Here is a 16931-nt window from a genome sequence, read left to right as displayed (position 1 = left end):
CTCAGAAGTGGTACCTATTTATTTACTTGCATTTGTATGCTTTTCAACTACTACATTGGCAGGAGCTGGGGCAAATAAGGGCACTCACCCTGTCATGCAGTGCTCAGGTCTCAAACACTGGCTGTCACCTTTTCAGCTGACAAGTTCATCATCTTTAATCGCTGAACCATTGTGCTCCCAGTCCATTATCTAGATGACTCAAATCATATCTTCTCCCCCCCAAAAAAACAAAATCTTGCCTACTGATAATATTTGGATAGTCAGTCACTGACATGCAATATTCATTTACTTTCCTTTGGTCCTTTTCCATGAACTGGAAGAATGGACAAGAGATCACTTTAACCACCAGTGTCTTGTTCCAAGATTTCAAATTATGTGGTGATAGAATTATAGCTGTTTTATGAAGCATTATTTTTCACCAGGTATAAGTCATTTTGTCACAAAAGCAGCCGTCTTTTTCTTGTCTTCCTCTATCACCCAACTGCATATTTTGTGCCTTTTATGAATCTTTCTTCCTATCTCCTATTTACAGTGACTCTTTTGTCTTCCCTTGAATACTTAAGAGGCTGTTTCATTTTCAAGGTTCTAAAAACTTACTCTGAGGCTGCTGAATAATCAATCTTTTATCAACTTTTTGATCAGATATCAACCTATGTTGCAGTTGTTAGTGTCATACACTATATCCCTCTGTTAATCTCCCTTATTAAGGGCTATTTCAATTATTTTATTTTATTTTTATTTTAGAGTTTATTTTCTTTAAAATGATAAATCTTCATCCACTCTCATGGAGTGAAATGTGGTCACTTACTGCTCCATTTTTTACTTTTTCTTAAAGAAGTCCCGTGAGCTTCTATTTGTACAAAATATAGGCTTTCCTATATTGTGATACCCCCAAAAAACTTTATTTAAAGTGAATTGATATAAAGCAGCAGAGTAAGCCACTAAAATTTTATTTTATTTTTATTTTATTAAATTTATATACCGCCCTATTCCCGTAGGACTCAGGGCGGTTTACAGGGAAAATTAAAAACATAACATAAAAAAATTAAAATCAGTTAAAACAATTAATTAATTCAAGTCCCCGAAATTTAAAACTAAAACCCAATAAAAAATTAAAACCCCTCAGCCTGGGCCAGACAGCTCGAAGAGCCAAGTTTTCAGGTCCCAGCGAAATGAGCAAAGGTCGGGGGCAGTCCTAAGTTCCGTGGGGAGTTGGTTCCATAGGGCCAGGGCGCCCACAGAGAATGCTCTTCCCCTGGGAATAACCCGCCGGCATTCCTTAACCGGTGGTATCCTGAGAAGGCCCTCCCTATGGGAGCGCACAGGACAAAGGGAGCTTGATGCTGGCAGCAGGTGTTCCCTCAAATATCCCGGACCCAAGCCATTTAGGGCTTTATAGGTCATCACCAGCACCTTGAATCTCACCTGAAGGGCAACCGGAAGCCAATGCAGCTTGCGGAGTAGAGGTGTTACATGGGAGTATCGGGAAACCCCCATCACAACTCGCGCGGCCGCATTCTCCACCAGTTGAAGCCTCCGAGTGGTCCTCAAGGGCAGCCCCATGTAGAGAGCATTGCAGTAGTCTAAACGGGAGGTCACAAGTGCATGAGTGACTGTGCGTAGGGCATCTCGCTCCAGGTAGGGTCGCAACTGGCGCACCAGGCGAACCTGGGCAAAAGACCCCCTGGTCACGGCTCCTATGTGGTCTTCAAAATTGAGCCATGAATCCAGGAGGACGCCCAACTTGCGAGCCCTATCAAATGGGGGTAACACCTCACCCCCCATCGTTAAAGATGGAATAGTCTGGTTGACCCGAGATGCTGGTATGCACAGCCACTCAGTCTTGGCAGGATTGAGATGAAGCCTGTTTCTCCCCATCCAGACCCGGACCACCTCCAGGCAACAGGACATCACAGAGAGGGCATCACTGGGTTGGTTCGGGGTGGAGAAAAAAAGTTGGGTATCATCAGCATACTGATGATACCCCACCCCGAAACCATGAATGATCTCACCCAGCGGCTTCATATAGATGTTGAACAGGAGGGGAGAGAGAACCGACCCCTGAGGAACTCCACAAACGAGAGGCCTTGGGGCGGATCTCTGCCCTCCCGTCAACACCGACTGCGAGCGGCCCAGGAGATAGGAGGAGAACCACTGTAGAATGGTGCCTCCCACTCCCAACCCCTTGAGACGCCACAGTAGGATACCATGGTCGATGGTATCAAAAGCCGCTGAGAGATCTAATAGGACTAGGACAGAGGAACCACCCCTGTCCTGAGCCCGCCAGAGATCATTCACCAGCACGACCAATGCCGTCTCCGTGCTGTGCCCGGGCCTGAAACCCGATTGGTACTGGTCCAGATAATCAGTTTCCTCCAGGAACAGAGGAAGCTAATGCACCACCACACTCTCAACAACCTTCGCCAAAAAGCAAAGGTTGGAGACTGGACGATAGTTATTTAAAACAGCCGGGTCCAGGGCAGGCTTCTTGAGGAGGGGTCTCACCATCGCCTCCTTCAAGGCGGCAGGGAAGATACCCTCCTTCAAGGAAGCAGTTATTACAGCCTGGAACCAGCCTCGTGTCTCCTCCCGGGCTGCATAAACCAGCCAGGAGGGGCACGGGTCCAACAAACAGGTGGTGGAGCTCAGCCTCCCCATCATGTTGTCCACATCATCAGGGGAAACAGGATCAAACTCAGTCCAAATAACATGCTCAAGACCGTCCGATTCCTCCACGTCAGACTCTGCCCAGTCAGAGTCCAAACCGGCCCGGATCTGAGCGATTTTGTCCGTCAGGTGATGACTAAACTCCTCGGCCCATCCCTGTAAGGGATTCTCCCTTACCTCCTGGTTAAGAAGGGAGCGAGTCACCCTAAACAGGACAGCCGGGCAATTATCTGCGGACGTGATGAGGGTAGCAAAGTAATTAGCCTTCGCCGTCCTCATCGCCGCAAGATAAGACCTTATAAAGATTCTTAACTGCAATCAGTCAGATTCGGATTGGCTGGATCTCCAACAGCTCTCTAGACCCCGTCTCCTACGCTTCATCTCCTGGAGCTCCACAGAAAATCATGGAGCCCACCAGGATCTGTGCCGGGTCAGGGGTCACAAGGGTACAACACAGTCGAGCGCCTCGGTGGCAGCCCTTTCCCAGGCATCCACCAAGGCGTCGGCCGGGCTGTGAGTGAGGGGGATAGGTATAGACCCAAGCGCCGTCTGGAACCGTTCTGGGTCCATTAGGTGCCTGGGGCGGAACCACCTAGTTGGTTCCGCAGCCCAGCAGCGGGGGGTGGCATAACAGAAGACCAACCGCAGGAGGTGATGATCGGACCATGACAGGGGGACAATAGTTGGCGAGCCCCCTCCCAAATCATCAAGCCACTGCCCAGATAAGAAAACTGTTCCATACTGACATTTACAAGGTTAACCCCTATTCCAGGAAGCCTCCAAACCTGAGGCTAAACCAGGGAATCCCTAATGCGGCAGCCGTTGACAGTTGACAGCTGTCAAAAGGCTGCAGGAAGAAATCACGCATGAGCCGGTGGCAGCCGTTGACAGTGAAAGCTGTTAAAAGGCTGCCGAAGCATTTGCACATGCGCCAGAGCCGGCCCAGCTGACAGCCGCCAAGCTGTCAAAACGCCGGCTTCCAAACACGCCTCCCCTCAGCCAGCGGGCCAGTCAGCTGGAGGATTCCATGACCAAGCCACGCAAGCGCAATCACCCGGGAGCTATCAAAGCTGCCGGTAGGTCATTGGTCGCCGCCCTTGAGGCGGGAGAATACGGTTCCCTGATTGGTTGTAAAAGTTGACAGTTCTCTATAAAAGCGAGGGTTTCTCCGCTTGACAGCTGTCCGGAGCTGAAGCAAAATAAACGTCTGAAACCCAGCCTGCCGTCTCCCTCTGATCATTCTCCGAACAAATTAAAAACTAGGTCGAGAGTGTGCCCCCCCATGAGTTGGACCTTGAATTACTTGGGTCAGGTCCATGGCCGTCATGGAGGCCAAGAACTCCCAGGTTAACTCAGATGACCCTCCCAGAGAAGGCAGGTTAAAGTCGTCCAGAACTATAAGTCTGGGAAACTCAACTGACAACCCTGAGAGGGCGTCGAGAAGCTCAGGCAGGGTCGTTGCCACACAGCTGGGTGCCAGGTATGTTAGTAACAAGCCCAACTGAGCCCCAAGGCCACACCTCAGGAGGAGGGACTCACTCCTGCCTATCTGTACAACAGTGGACTCCTGCAGACACAAGGTCTCCCGTATAACTACCACCACCCCACTGCCCCTGCCCTGTGCCCTCGGCTGATGCAACACACAGAAACCTGGAGGGCAAAGCTCAGTCAGAGGGACACCTCTCTCTGAGCCCAACCAGGTTTCTGTAATACATGCCAGGTCCGTGCATTTTTCCTCAATCAAATCGTGGACGAGGGGAGCCTTGTTCACCACGGATCTGGCGTTGAAGTACACCAGCCTGAGCTCAGGGACCTGATCCCCCTTACCCCCGGATAAACGGGTACCAACCGGAGGGTCGGAGCAAGCCACCCCTTGAAGACAGCGGGGGTGTGATCCCAGATGTCGATATGGCCCTCCGTGTGACCGCCTGCTGCCATTCCCAATTGTTGTGGGGATTTGAGACCCCACCCCAATGCCAGGAAAACCAGAAGCCCCCAACCCCAACCCCATCTCACCGGGAACCATCTCAGGCCCAGACTGACAACCGGTTGAGGAAGGACATCCTAATTCCCTCCCAACCCTACCATTCCCCCCCCTAACCCTTTAAAACAACCGGCTAAAAAACATACTAGGGGCCTCTTGATTCATTTCCACCAGAGGGCCCTATCCATGCCCAGCCACCTCTCGGGGTTCCAAAAATTGGGCCCGTCATTAAGGGAATTACAGGAAAAGGTGGCAGGTCGTACCCAGGAGGGAGAAGCCCCCCTGAGGGCGTACAAATCAGCACTAGAGTAACGCAGACGAGCCATATAGCGCTAAAGATATCCACATAGGGCACTTATAAACAAATGGGTAGTCAGATGGTATTAAGTTAATATCAAGATGACGTTGATATTGAGTCCGGAAGTACCTCAAGTCCACCAAAATAAAAGGGATTGTGTCATACAGTACCACCTTTTGTAACTCAAATACGTTGACATGCACTCATAATTTTTAATGTGATAATTATTAAATATTACATTATTTAAACATATTTTCTTTTATCTAATGATTTATGTACAATAAAAATATTTCTCCATCTTTTCTACACATGGATTTCTTGCAGGTATGTTTTTTATGATAGGCAAAATAATACGAAGAGAAGGGTGAGGGGTGACATGATAGCAGTGTTCCAATATCTCAGGGGCTGCCACAAAGAAGAGGGAGTCAACCTATTATCCAAAGCACCTGAAAGCAGGACAAGAAGCAATGGATGGAAACTAGTCAAGGAGGGAAGCAACCTAGAACTAAGGAAAAACTTCCTGACAGTTAGAACAATTAACTAGTGGAACAACGTGCCTCCAGAAGTGGTGAATGCTCCAACATTGGAAGTTTTTAAGAAGATACTGGACAGCCATTTGTATGAAATGGTATAGGGTTTCCTGCCTGAGCAGGGGGTTGGACTAGATCACCTCCAAGGTCCCTTCTAACTTTATTATTATTATTATTATTATTATTATTATTATTATTATTATTATTATTATTATTATTATTATTATTATTATTATTATTATTATTATACAATATATCATAGGAGTATGAATTTGATTAGAATTCATCATGTTGTTCAAAATAAGTTTACCCAGGTTAATAGCAGTAGCACTAGCACTTAGACTTATATACCACTTCACAATGCTTTACAGCCCTCTCTAAGCAGTTTACAGAGTCAGCATTTTGCCCCCAACAATCTGGGTCCTCATTTTACCAACCTCAGAAGGATGGAAGGCTGAGTCAACCTTGAGCCAGTGGGACTTGAACTGCTGAACTGTTGGCAGCCGGCAGTCAGCAGAAGTAGCCTGCAGTACTGCATTCTAACCACTGCGCCACCATGGTTAAAAACTCATCCTCAATATAAGGTTTCTTCATGAGTTTGGCACAATGAAATATGTTTAACTATACATCTAGAGCAGGGTTCCAAACCCTGGGCTGCGACCCAGTACCAGGCCATGGTCTGTTTGAAACTGAGCCATGCGAGTGATGGGCAAGCACATATGCAAAGTTCCACTCACACAACTTGTGGGCAAGCACATGAGCGTGAAGCTCCACTCACATGACTAGTGGGCAAGCAGACAAGCGTGAAGCTCCACTTGCATGGGTGGAGTGAGCTTGAGTGGAGTGAGCTTGTGGTCACATGTGAAGCACGACTTGTGTGGGTGGAAGGCACCCATGCATGAAGCTCCATTTGTATGAATGGAGCTTTGTGCACAAGCATTTGCTGCTTGCATGAGTGGAGCTTCACACATGAACACAAGTACACTCCACTCACATGAGTTGTGTGCACATCCATGCACCTGACACTCACACACACACACTCCATGCCAGCCCACATCACCAAGGTGGAAAGGTTGGAGACTTCTGATCTATAGTTACAGAGGTCTTTTTCTTTTTCTTTTGAGGAAGGGATTGGACAAGGTATTGATCACTGTTTTGACCTACATTAATAGTAACTATTACACATGCAGAAGTAATTCAAGATAGGACAGACAACTAGAACTACTGCAAGATACAATGGTAAATGTGGGTAGAAAGGAACTTTAGAAGAAGAATATTTAAACTGTTTTGGTGAAAAAAAGACTTGGTAAATATTTTCAAATCTTTGATGTCAATTGACTATGTTGGCACATGGTTCTCTTTAATGACAGTCTTAATACTAGACAACTGAAAAGCTTTGCTTTAAATGCTTATATAATAAGCACTGAAGAGGGGCTGATCAACTTCAACCAGCATCTATTGGAGAGCTTTTACTCACATATTGTATATTTTGTGACATAGAGAAGGCCTGGCAATTTGGTCAGAGAGAAACCAGATTTGAAGAGTTCACAAGAGTATTGTTTATCATGCAATAATCCCTAGGGTTGCAACTGCTAATCAAGAAAATTTGGAAAGGAATGCTGAGGGAATAATTCAAGATAGCCTGTAGGCTTTTTTGAAAACCAATAAAGATATGTTTTTAAAGGGTCTGTACCTAGAGAGGTCCACAAAAGCTGGTTTGAAAGTCAGGCTAATTTCAGGCAAGGAGCTGGTGAGCAACAAGGATGATCAGGGAACTGGAGGCTAAAACATATAAGGAACGGATGCTGGAATTGGGAATGTCTAGTTTAATGAAGAGAAGGACGAGGGGTGACATGATAGCAGTGTTCCAATATCTCAGGGGCTGCCACAAAGAAGAGGGAGTCAAGCTATTCTCCAAAACACCTGAAGGCAGGACAAGAAGCAACAGATGGAAACTAACCAAAGAGAGAAGCAACCTAGAACTAAGGAGAAATTTTCTGCATTAGAAGAATTAATCAGTGGAACAACCTGCCTCCAGAAGCTGTGAATGCTCCAACAGTGGAAGTTTTCTAAGAAGAGACTGGACAGCCATTTGTCTGAAATGGTATAGGATTTCCTGCCCTAGCAAAGGGTTGGACTAGATGACCTCCAAGGTCCCCCCCCACCACCATCATCATCATCATCATCATCATCATCATTATTATTATTATTACTATTATTATTATTATTATTATTATTATTATTATTATTATTATTATTATTATTATTATTATTATTATTATTATTATTATTATTATTATTATTATTGGAGCAAGGAAGTAAACATATCTGGCAGCAGTAGTTTGAGACTTGGTCTGTTGCCGTCACCCAAACAGTCTCAATAAGACTTCCAGACTCAACTCATTCATTCCCTCTGATGAAGACTTTCCGGTGTGAAGAGTCAGTAATCTTCTCTGACTCAGGCAGTGAGCTGAGTCTCAGCCAGGCCACAGAGAAGGGTGGGGGAATTTGTTTATACAGGTTTGATAAGGATAATCTAGCAGCTATTTTCTCTGCAGACTTTTCTGTCTTCCCCTCAACACCTGCTCTTTCCTTCAGAGAATCTTTATGCTCAGCAGACACTGACTCAACATATACTCTGCTGCCATGGCTTACACATGAAGGAGGCTGATCCAGAAAGGATAGAGGCCACTACCAAATAAGTAGTCCTTTTGTCATTTGCCTGCCTCTTTTTGTTGGATTTTGTGTACATAGTGGTGGTAAAGTGGTTGATAACAAGCCTCAACATTTCAGATCTGATGTTCAGATACATAGCATAAATGACTGCATAATAACATAGCTGGTCTGTTATATATTTTTTCCTGATTTTTATTTGATTTTATAATTTCTCAAGTCTCTATCAATGAACTAATGACATGCTGATGGAAGCTTCCCATCTGTACTCAGGCTGGTAGTGATGAAGTGATCTGAACCTAAAAACATACTCATAACTTATCTATCTACTGTACAGCTTAATGCTCTGTGACTGTAAGCAGATGGTTGCAGGCAGATGTTTCATCAAATAAATTATTTTCAGGAATGCCAACTGAGCACAGGGGGTTATTATATTTGTTTCAACTCTTACAACATACTGCAAGGAAAAATGAATCAAAAACTGAAATCTACAAAATTAATAATAGTGAATTTGTTTCTTTTTTGCCATTTAATAATAAAGATTCCATCAACTTTGGCACAAAGACTTTGATTAACAAATATTATAAAGTAAAAGGGTTGTGAAGCTAGCACGCTCCCCAACCAAATCTCATGTATACTGTTCCTACTCTCTTTTCCTGCTTCGGCACCAATGATTTATAATATTTTCATATTCAAGCAAACTTCAGCATAATAATAACCTTTTCAAAGACTAACAATAGTCTTACAATAGGTCTAAGAACAGGCATACCAACACCTTTTATACTCACCTCTGAAAGTATAAAAAATGGAAACAATTGTTCATGAGGATCTGATTTTAGAAGGCTTTAACACATGCCTGTTAATCTGTATGCTTATACAATGGTTATTGCAAAGCTAAAATCAAATATTTCTTAGGTGCAAATAGATTTGGAGATCTGCCTGCCAGGAATATCACTGTGTAGAATGAGATTTCAAGAGCGACAGCTGCAAACTAAATGAAAAAGGTTATTCTCTTTAGGGATTATTTCCTCAATGGGGACTCTGAGTGCAAATGTTGAATAGACTTTCTTCCCTATTAACTTGGGTAAGCATATGGCATCTGATTCTCATTTATTCCTTTTAAATTTTTCTTGTTCCTTTTTGTCAATGTGCTTCTGATGCAATGAAAATTTGCATACTTCCTTTTTCAACAGAACTTATTCTCTTCAGCTATGATGTTGATGTTTGTTATTTTCTGAACTCTTAGCTTGAATCTTATTTTACTTGGAATATATCTGACAGGTAGATCACAAGCAGCCATTCACCAACCCCTTGAGTAACTTCTAAGATAAGGAAGGTCCTAAGGATTACAGAATGATCCTCCAACGTTTTGAAATGTTGACACTGTTTTGTCTCTCCTATGATTTCTTTCTTCAGCAGATCCTGTAACCTACACCAGGCTGACATTTCTACGAACTCACTATAACCTTCCACTGAATCTGTGTGACACCAAAGCATCAGAAATTGCTAGAAAAGACTAACTGACCAACCTCCTAGAGGCTCAGCCCAAATTGCTGAGTTTATAATTATTTTTCTGAACTGGAGGATAAAGTCAACTGAGGGGAAGATCTGATGAGTTTTGCTCTTCAATTTTTCTCTGGCAATGTGTGTGTCAGAGTTAACAGTTATAAAGAACACAGTTCTGTCCTATCAAATTTATTAATCAAAACTAGCTATCTAAGCTTCATATGATCCAAATCACTTAATACTTTAAGTCACTAGTATTATCTCAGAAGTGATACATTTCTTATCCACTTTTGGTGCTTTGTAGACATTATGCCAATAGTTCAGAAGCTTCCCTTCTGTGTATGTAAGTATTATGAATGAAGTATTTCTAATGGTCTCAATAAGTAGGAATAAATATTCAACCTGACTTCCCAAATGGCTACAGGAAGTCTCCTGGTGATGTCCCCAGTACAAAAGAGCCTTAAGATTAGGATTAACAACACAGACCTCTAGAAGACAAAATAATCTTGTTTGCACCCTTAATACCCCACCACACTGATCAATATACAACAATGTGAAATGCAGCCATTTATTCCCAAATTTCGCTGCCACAATTTAATGATCTTTTAAAAGAATAGAACCAGCAGTGTCAATTCACATCTCATAGGTTTCCAGCTCACTTTCTCACATATTTTTTTTCTCTCTCTGTATGTGTGTGTATGTGTAAAGTTATGTCAGTGAAAAGTAGCCATTTTGCTATCAGTTTTCACTATTGTGACCTCAGTGGCTCAGGAACATTAATGGAAGTCTGAGGTTATACAAACAGACTCTGTGGGTTGTCCTCTGCTATAACTGAGCATAATTTTACACCTTTTAAGAATGTCCAGATTATAACAAAAATATTTTTCTGATTTATTTATATTTTACCAACCCCACCCCAAACTTCTTTAAAGATTTATAAAATATAAAGGGCAGTAATTTTTAGGCCTCTAAACAGGAATAGAGAATCTGCCATATTGTAGGAATGAAAAACACACTGAAAAACCAATACTTTTTGACAAACAGCTGTTTCATTATGCCATACATAAGGAACTTCAAATGTTGAGGCAAAATTTGCTACAAATACCTCTGCTTTGCATGTGCAATTTTCTTTAAACATGAAATGTCTTTTTCTCCTAATGTTTCATTGTGTTACTTTACTTTTATTGTTTTGCCCCAAAGTAGATTTTGATTGACTTGAAGAAATACATGCCATTTTGGTTATGTATTTGTTATATCTGCAGCATCAGGTTCACTGATGGCACATATGAGATAATAATAAAATAGAACCTGTCTAGTTGATATTAAAATGATAGTTGATGAAGCAATGTTTTTACAAGTCTCTAACAATGGCAAACATAGTAAGAACTTTAATAGCTGTAACAGCCTTTTCAATTTTCCTTGTTTTTCATTAAAACAATGAATTCAGTCTTCCTCAGTCTATTCCTTTGTTTTGTTGGAATCACAGCTCCTAGAATTGACAGCTAAATCAAAGAATGCAAGCTAAACCAAATGAAAACAACATTACTGCAGTCACAATAATCCAGCAACTGCTTGATCAAAAATATATCACAGCACTATATGCAACCCTAAGAGTCTGTGTAGGGATCACAATGAACAATGCTGTAGTGCTGAATCAATGCTGCATTGAGCTGTAAACCCCACTTTTATATGTGCAGGCAACACATATACAAAAAAGGGATGTGATTTGCACTGCGATGCTACGTTCGCCCTCTTGTCTGGTGTCACCTCTCAGCACATTATCCATTGTACTGATAAGGGGATTGTCAGATAATCAAGATGGCAGTTTGTCAATGGATCAGAAACATTTTCAGAAGAAAATAATGTATGTGAAATATTTCCACAGGAAGAAAAAGAAAGGATCTGAGGGCAACGTTGGCTTAGAATTTATCTTGCAAAACCAAAACCAAAACACACACAAAACCCCACATTGGGCTGCTTTGAAATCAAACAAATTTCTCAACTCATTTTTAATCTAATCTGCAATTTTCTTACTTTGTCCCCAGACCCCCAAGGGAAATTGCATGGATGTGGGGCAGGGAGCACCTTCAGATAATCATTGTCCTGCCCAGCTAACCAATGGCCAAGCAATGATAATGCCACCTAAACAGTGATCCATCTCTGCTTCTGACCTGTGATTTGCTGAGAATTCTGTTCCTTGAAAGATTCCAGTCCTCCATGAATTGACACAAATCCCATACTTCTTGCTTCATAACCTTGGTTCATGGCCAGATTTACCAGCTATCTAAACAGCCATAACAGAATGCAGGCAATTTGAAAGTAGGACAAATGGAGGAAGGAGGGAAGGAGGCTATATTAATTATTCAACTTTCTTGGCATCAGTAACAAAAATTACAGTGAAAACCAGAAAAATATGAAGACTTGTGTGTATATAACATTACTTTTTTAGTATCCGAAAGATTGTTCTCCTCCCCCTTCATGCAACTGAGTAAGATCTTGCCAATTTCAGTGCATGTGGTTGGAAGGTACTAATCAATTAATGAAGGATGCAGACCTGGGCTTGTTAGCTTGCAGTTAACACTTTTTAGGTGCTTTCTGGGCCTTGGAATATCTCAGGAAGATACTCAAAAAGCTGGCCAGTATTTGATTCTAAGGCTAAACTTGCCAGATGGAGAATATGAGGGGGGAAAGGAGGACATGTTCTCCTTTTGCCAGACATCCTGTGAAGTGTGTTACTCCAGCAAATTCTCATATATACTAACCCAGTGAAATTGCAGTGAAGGACTTTTTTTAACAGTGAGGGACTTTCTAAAGACAGACCACAAAAGGAAGACAGCACAAACGTAATATATAGAATCAGTTACAATGGTTATAACCAGTTCTACAGGATGACAACTAAAAACCAGAATCCATGAATACCAGCTAGCTGTCAAATGGCATGACCCGAAGTCCTTGATTGCCACTCACACCGACAACAACAACACTGTTTTGACTGGAATGAAGCCGAAGTCATTGGCCACGCCAAAACCCTTCAGGCTCGCAAATTTATCGAAGCCTGGCATTCTACTAATGGATCTGTCAACAAACATATTGACTTAGAACCAGTATATGAACCAATAAGGAAGCAGACCATCCAAACCACCAATTGATGACAAAACCAACGCCCCCTCCACCTGCTGAATTTCCCACCTCACAGCAACTAGTCAGAAATCACAAGACCAGAACCAATCTTGTGAATCAACCAATCTTGTGATTCACTATTGTGATTCAATCATTCCTGTGACTCAACCAGTCAGAAGACCAACTGACCATCCAGGACCTATATAAATGAACAAGACGTCACCCCCAAAAAACCCACTGAAGTTGTTCTCTAGTTTGGTAATGAAACATCGGGAAGCCAAGCAGCAAGCTCGGAGTATCAAACCTCTGCCTAAAGTGTTTCTAACAGCTGATCTGTGCCAGTCAGCTTTGTGTGGTATGTCAGAATCTAATTCACAGCTGCTGCAATGAGACAAAAATGTTTTTCAAAGGATGGTATGGAAGTAGAGTTTTTAGGATTGTTATCTGCATGCTTTTGCCTCTGGTAATTTTATGCAAATGTACAGCACCAAAGGTAAACATAACTCACTGCATGCTAGACAAATTAGTTTATAGCCTAAGAAGTCTGCTGTGGTGGCTAATCTGACTAAATGTGAAGGTGCTTTGTTGGACTTTGTAAATACAACCTTGGATTTGTAAGCCATGATTTATAACTGGGCATGCTGAATGAATGTCATCAACTGTCAAGTTTGCAATAAATCCTAGTTAAAAAAAGCCATTAACTAGTTTAAGTTGCATAGCCTGCCATGTACAGAATTTATTTGCTGACATTTACAAAGCTTCCATCTATTAAAGAAAAACCCATAACAGCCCATAATAGGCATTTGGATTTTGAATTTAAATTCTTACCCACCTTTGCTTTAACAAACTCCAAGCCCCTATTTGGGATTAACCATATTATCGGTTTTCTCTTTTTCAGACAATTTGTTTTATTGTATAATATTTTTTTGTCTAAAATGCTAGATCAACTAGAAATATTATCTTGAGCATGTCACAATACTTCATGTGCCTCCTATTGGTAGCATGCAGACCACATTATGTTGGCTTCCAAAGATAGTTTCTAAGGTATCTTTCCTGAAATGCTATGAATGCGTTTGCGATAAAAATGGGCTGAGAGTTATGTAGCAAGTAAACACAGGGTCAGTCATAAAGGACTCAAATGTCTGTACAGCAATGCACAGAGTATGAACAGTAAGCAGGGTGAACTAGAAATTCAGGTAAATGAGGGCGAATATGATATTGTTGCCATTACAGAAACATGGTGGGAAGAAACTCACAAATGGAACACACAGCTAGAGGGATTTAAATTATTTAAAAGAAATAGACTAAACAAAAGAGGAGGTGGAGTTGCTCTCTATATAAGAAATAACTTTATCTCTACAGAAATAGAGCACAGCAATGATGAAAACTGTAAACTTGAATGTATTTGGGTCAATATAAAAGGGGAAAAAAATGACATTGCCATAGGTGTATACTATAGGCCGCCCAACCAAGCAGAGGAAATAGATGAACTTTTTGCTAGTCAGTTAACTAAGGTATGTAGGAAGTGCATCACAATAGTAATGGGGGACTTTAATTACCCTGATATCAACTGGGAGACAAATTCTGCACCAAGTGGAAGATCTAACAGATTCCTGACAAACCTAGCAGAAAACTTTCTCTCCCAAAAAGTAGAGAAGGGAACTAGGGGATTAGCCATATTGGATTTATTCTCACTAACAGAGATGAAATGATAGAAAGTGTCAAAGCCATAGGAACCTTGGGGGGAAGTGATCATGCAATATTGGAATTCAACATTATGGAAGCACAAGCAATAGAATACAGCCAAACTAGAGTCTTGGACTTTAAAAGAGCTAATTTCAATAAACTTAGAGAGACCTTGGGAAGAATTCCATGGATGAGAATCCTAAAGGGGAAAACAACTCAAGAAGCTTGGGAAATTTTGAAAAGTGAGATAATAAAGGCCCAGTCTAGCACAATACCAACAAAGAAGAAAAATAAAAGCTTTCAAAAGAAACCAGCATGGCTGCATAAAGAACTCTCTGATAAACTGAAAGATAAAAAGGACAAGTATAAGAAGTGAAAAGAGGGGCACATAACTAAGGCAGAATATCAGCAAACAGCCCGTGCCTGCAAAGATGAAGTGAGGGAAGCTAAGGCTCAAAATGAACTAAGGCTTGCGACCAAAGTCAAAAATAACAAAAAAAGCTTCTTTCAACATATAAGAAACAAGAAAAAAGTTAAGGAAATGATTGGTCCATTAGTGGGGGAAAGTGGCAAGAAGGTGACAAGCAACAGGGAGAAAGCAGAACTATTTAATTCGTTTTTTGCATTTGTCTTTACACAAAGGGGGAAAAAAACTGTCCAACCTACCAAAACCAGTGCCATAAAAAACAGAATAGAAACGCAAGTTAAGATAGGCAAGAAAATGGTAAGTGAGCACCTGTCCAGCCTAGACAAGTTCAAATCACCAGGACCAGATGGATTACACTCCAAGGTTCTCAAGGAACTGGCAGACGTGATCTCAGAACCACTGAACTATATTTTTCAAAGATTCTGGAGCACTGGGGAACTACCAGAGGACTGGAAGAGAGCTGATGTAGTTCCCATCTTCAAAAAAGGGGAAAAAATAGATCCAGGAAAGTACAGACCTATCAGCCTGACCTCAATACCTGGGAAGATTCTGGAAAAGATAATCAAACAACAAATCAGCGAACACCTTGATGTGAACAAAGTTATCACTAAAAGCCAACATGGGTTTGTCAAAAACAGATCATGCCAGACAAACCTTATTGCATTCTTTGACCAAGTGACAAAACTAATGGACCAGTGGAATGCTGTAGATATAATTTACTTGGAATTTAGTAAGGCATTTGATAAAGTAGATCACAACCTACTACTTGATAAGATAGAAAAATGTGGGTTAGATAGCATCACCACCAGATGGATTCGTAGCTGGCTGACAGGCCGTACTCAGCGTGTGGTCCTCAATGGAACTGCATCTACATGGAGGGAAGTGTGTAGTGGGGTGCCCCAGGGCTCTGTTCTGGGCCCAGTGCTCTTCAACATCTTCATCAACAATTTGGATGAGGGAATAGATGGGGAACTCTTCAAATTTGCAGATGACACCAAGCTGGCAGGAATAGCCAATACTCCAGAAGATAGGCTTAAGATACAGGAGGATCTGGACAGACTCGAACACTGGGCACTATCTAACAAAATGAAATTCAATTGTGAAAAAAGTAAGGTTCTACATTTAGGCAGGAAAAATCAAATGCACAGGTATAGTATAGGTGGTACCTTGCTCGATAGTAGTAACTATGAGAGAGATCTCGGAGTCCTAGTGGACAATCACTTAAATATGAGCCAGCAGTGTGCTGCAGCTGCCAAAAAAGCCAACACAGTGCTAGGCTGCATTAACAGAGGGATAGAATCAAGATCACATGAAGTACTAATACCACTTTACAATGCCTTGGTAAGGCCACACCTGGAATACTGCATCCAGTTTTGGTCACCACGATGTAAAAAAGATGTCGAGACTCTAGAAAGAGTACAGAGAAGAGCAACAAAGATGATTGGGGGACTGGAGGCTAAAACATATAGGGAACGGTTGCTGGAATTGGGTATGCGTAGTTTAATGAAGAGAATGGTGAGGGGTGACATGATAGCAGTGTTCCAATATCTCAGGGGCTGCCACAAAGAAGAGGGAGCCAAGCTATTCTCCAAAGCACCTGAAAGCAGGACAAGAAGCAATGGATGGAAACTAATCAAGGAGAGAAGCAACCTAGAACTAAGGAGAAACTTCCTGACAGTTAGAACAACTAACCAGTGGGACAACCTGCCTCCAGAAGTGGTGAATGCTCCAACACTGGAAGTTTTTAAGAAGAGACTGGACAGCCATTTGTCTGAAATGGTATAGGGTTTCCTGCCTGAGCAGGGGGTTGGACTAGATGACCTCCAAAGTCCCTTCCAACGTATTATTATTATTATTATTATTATTATTATTATTATTATTATTATTATTATTATTATTATTATTATTATTATTATTATTATTATTATTATTAGAGTCTGCTTGAAGCACTGTTAAAAATATGCAAAACTGAATGAAGGTGTTCTCATCTTTTGGAGTAGTGTTAATTAATACATCTGTGCAAGTGAATTAAAGAGTTCA

Source organism: Vipera berus, assembly GCF_964194415.1.
Source record: "Vipera berus genome assembly, chromosome: 2".
In the NCBI taxonomy this organism is placed as follows: domain Eukaryota; kingdom Metazoa; phylum Chordata; class Lepidosauria; order Squamata; family Viperidae; genus Vipera; species Vipera berus.
Note: the sequence above shows the minus strand (reverse complement) of the source record.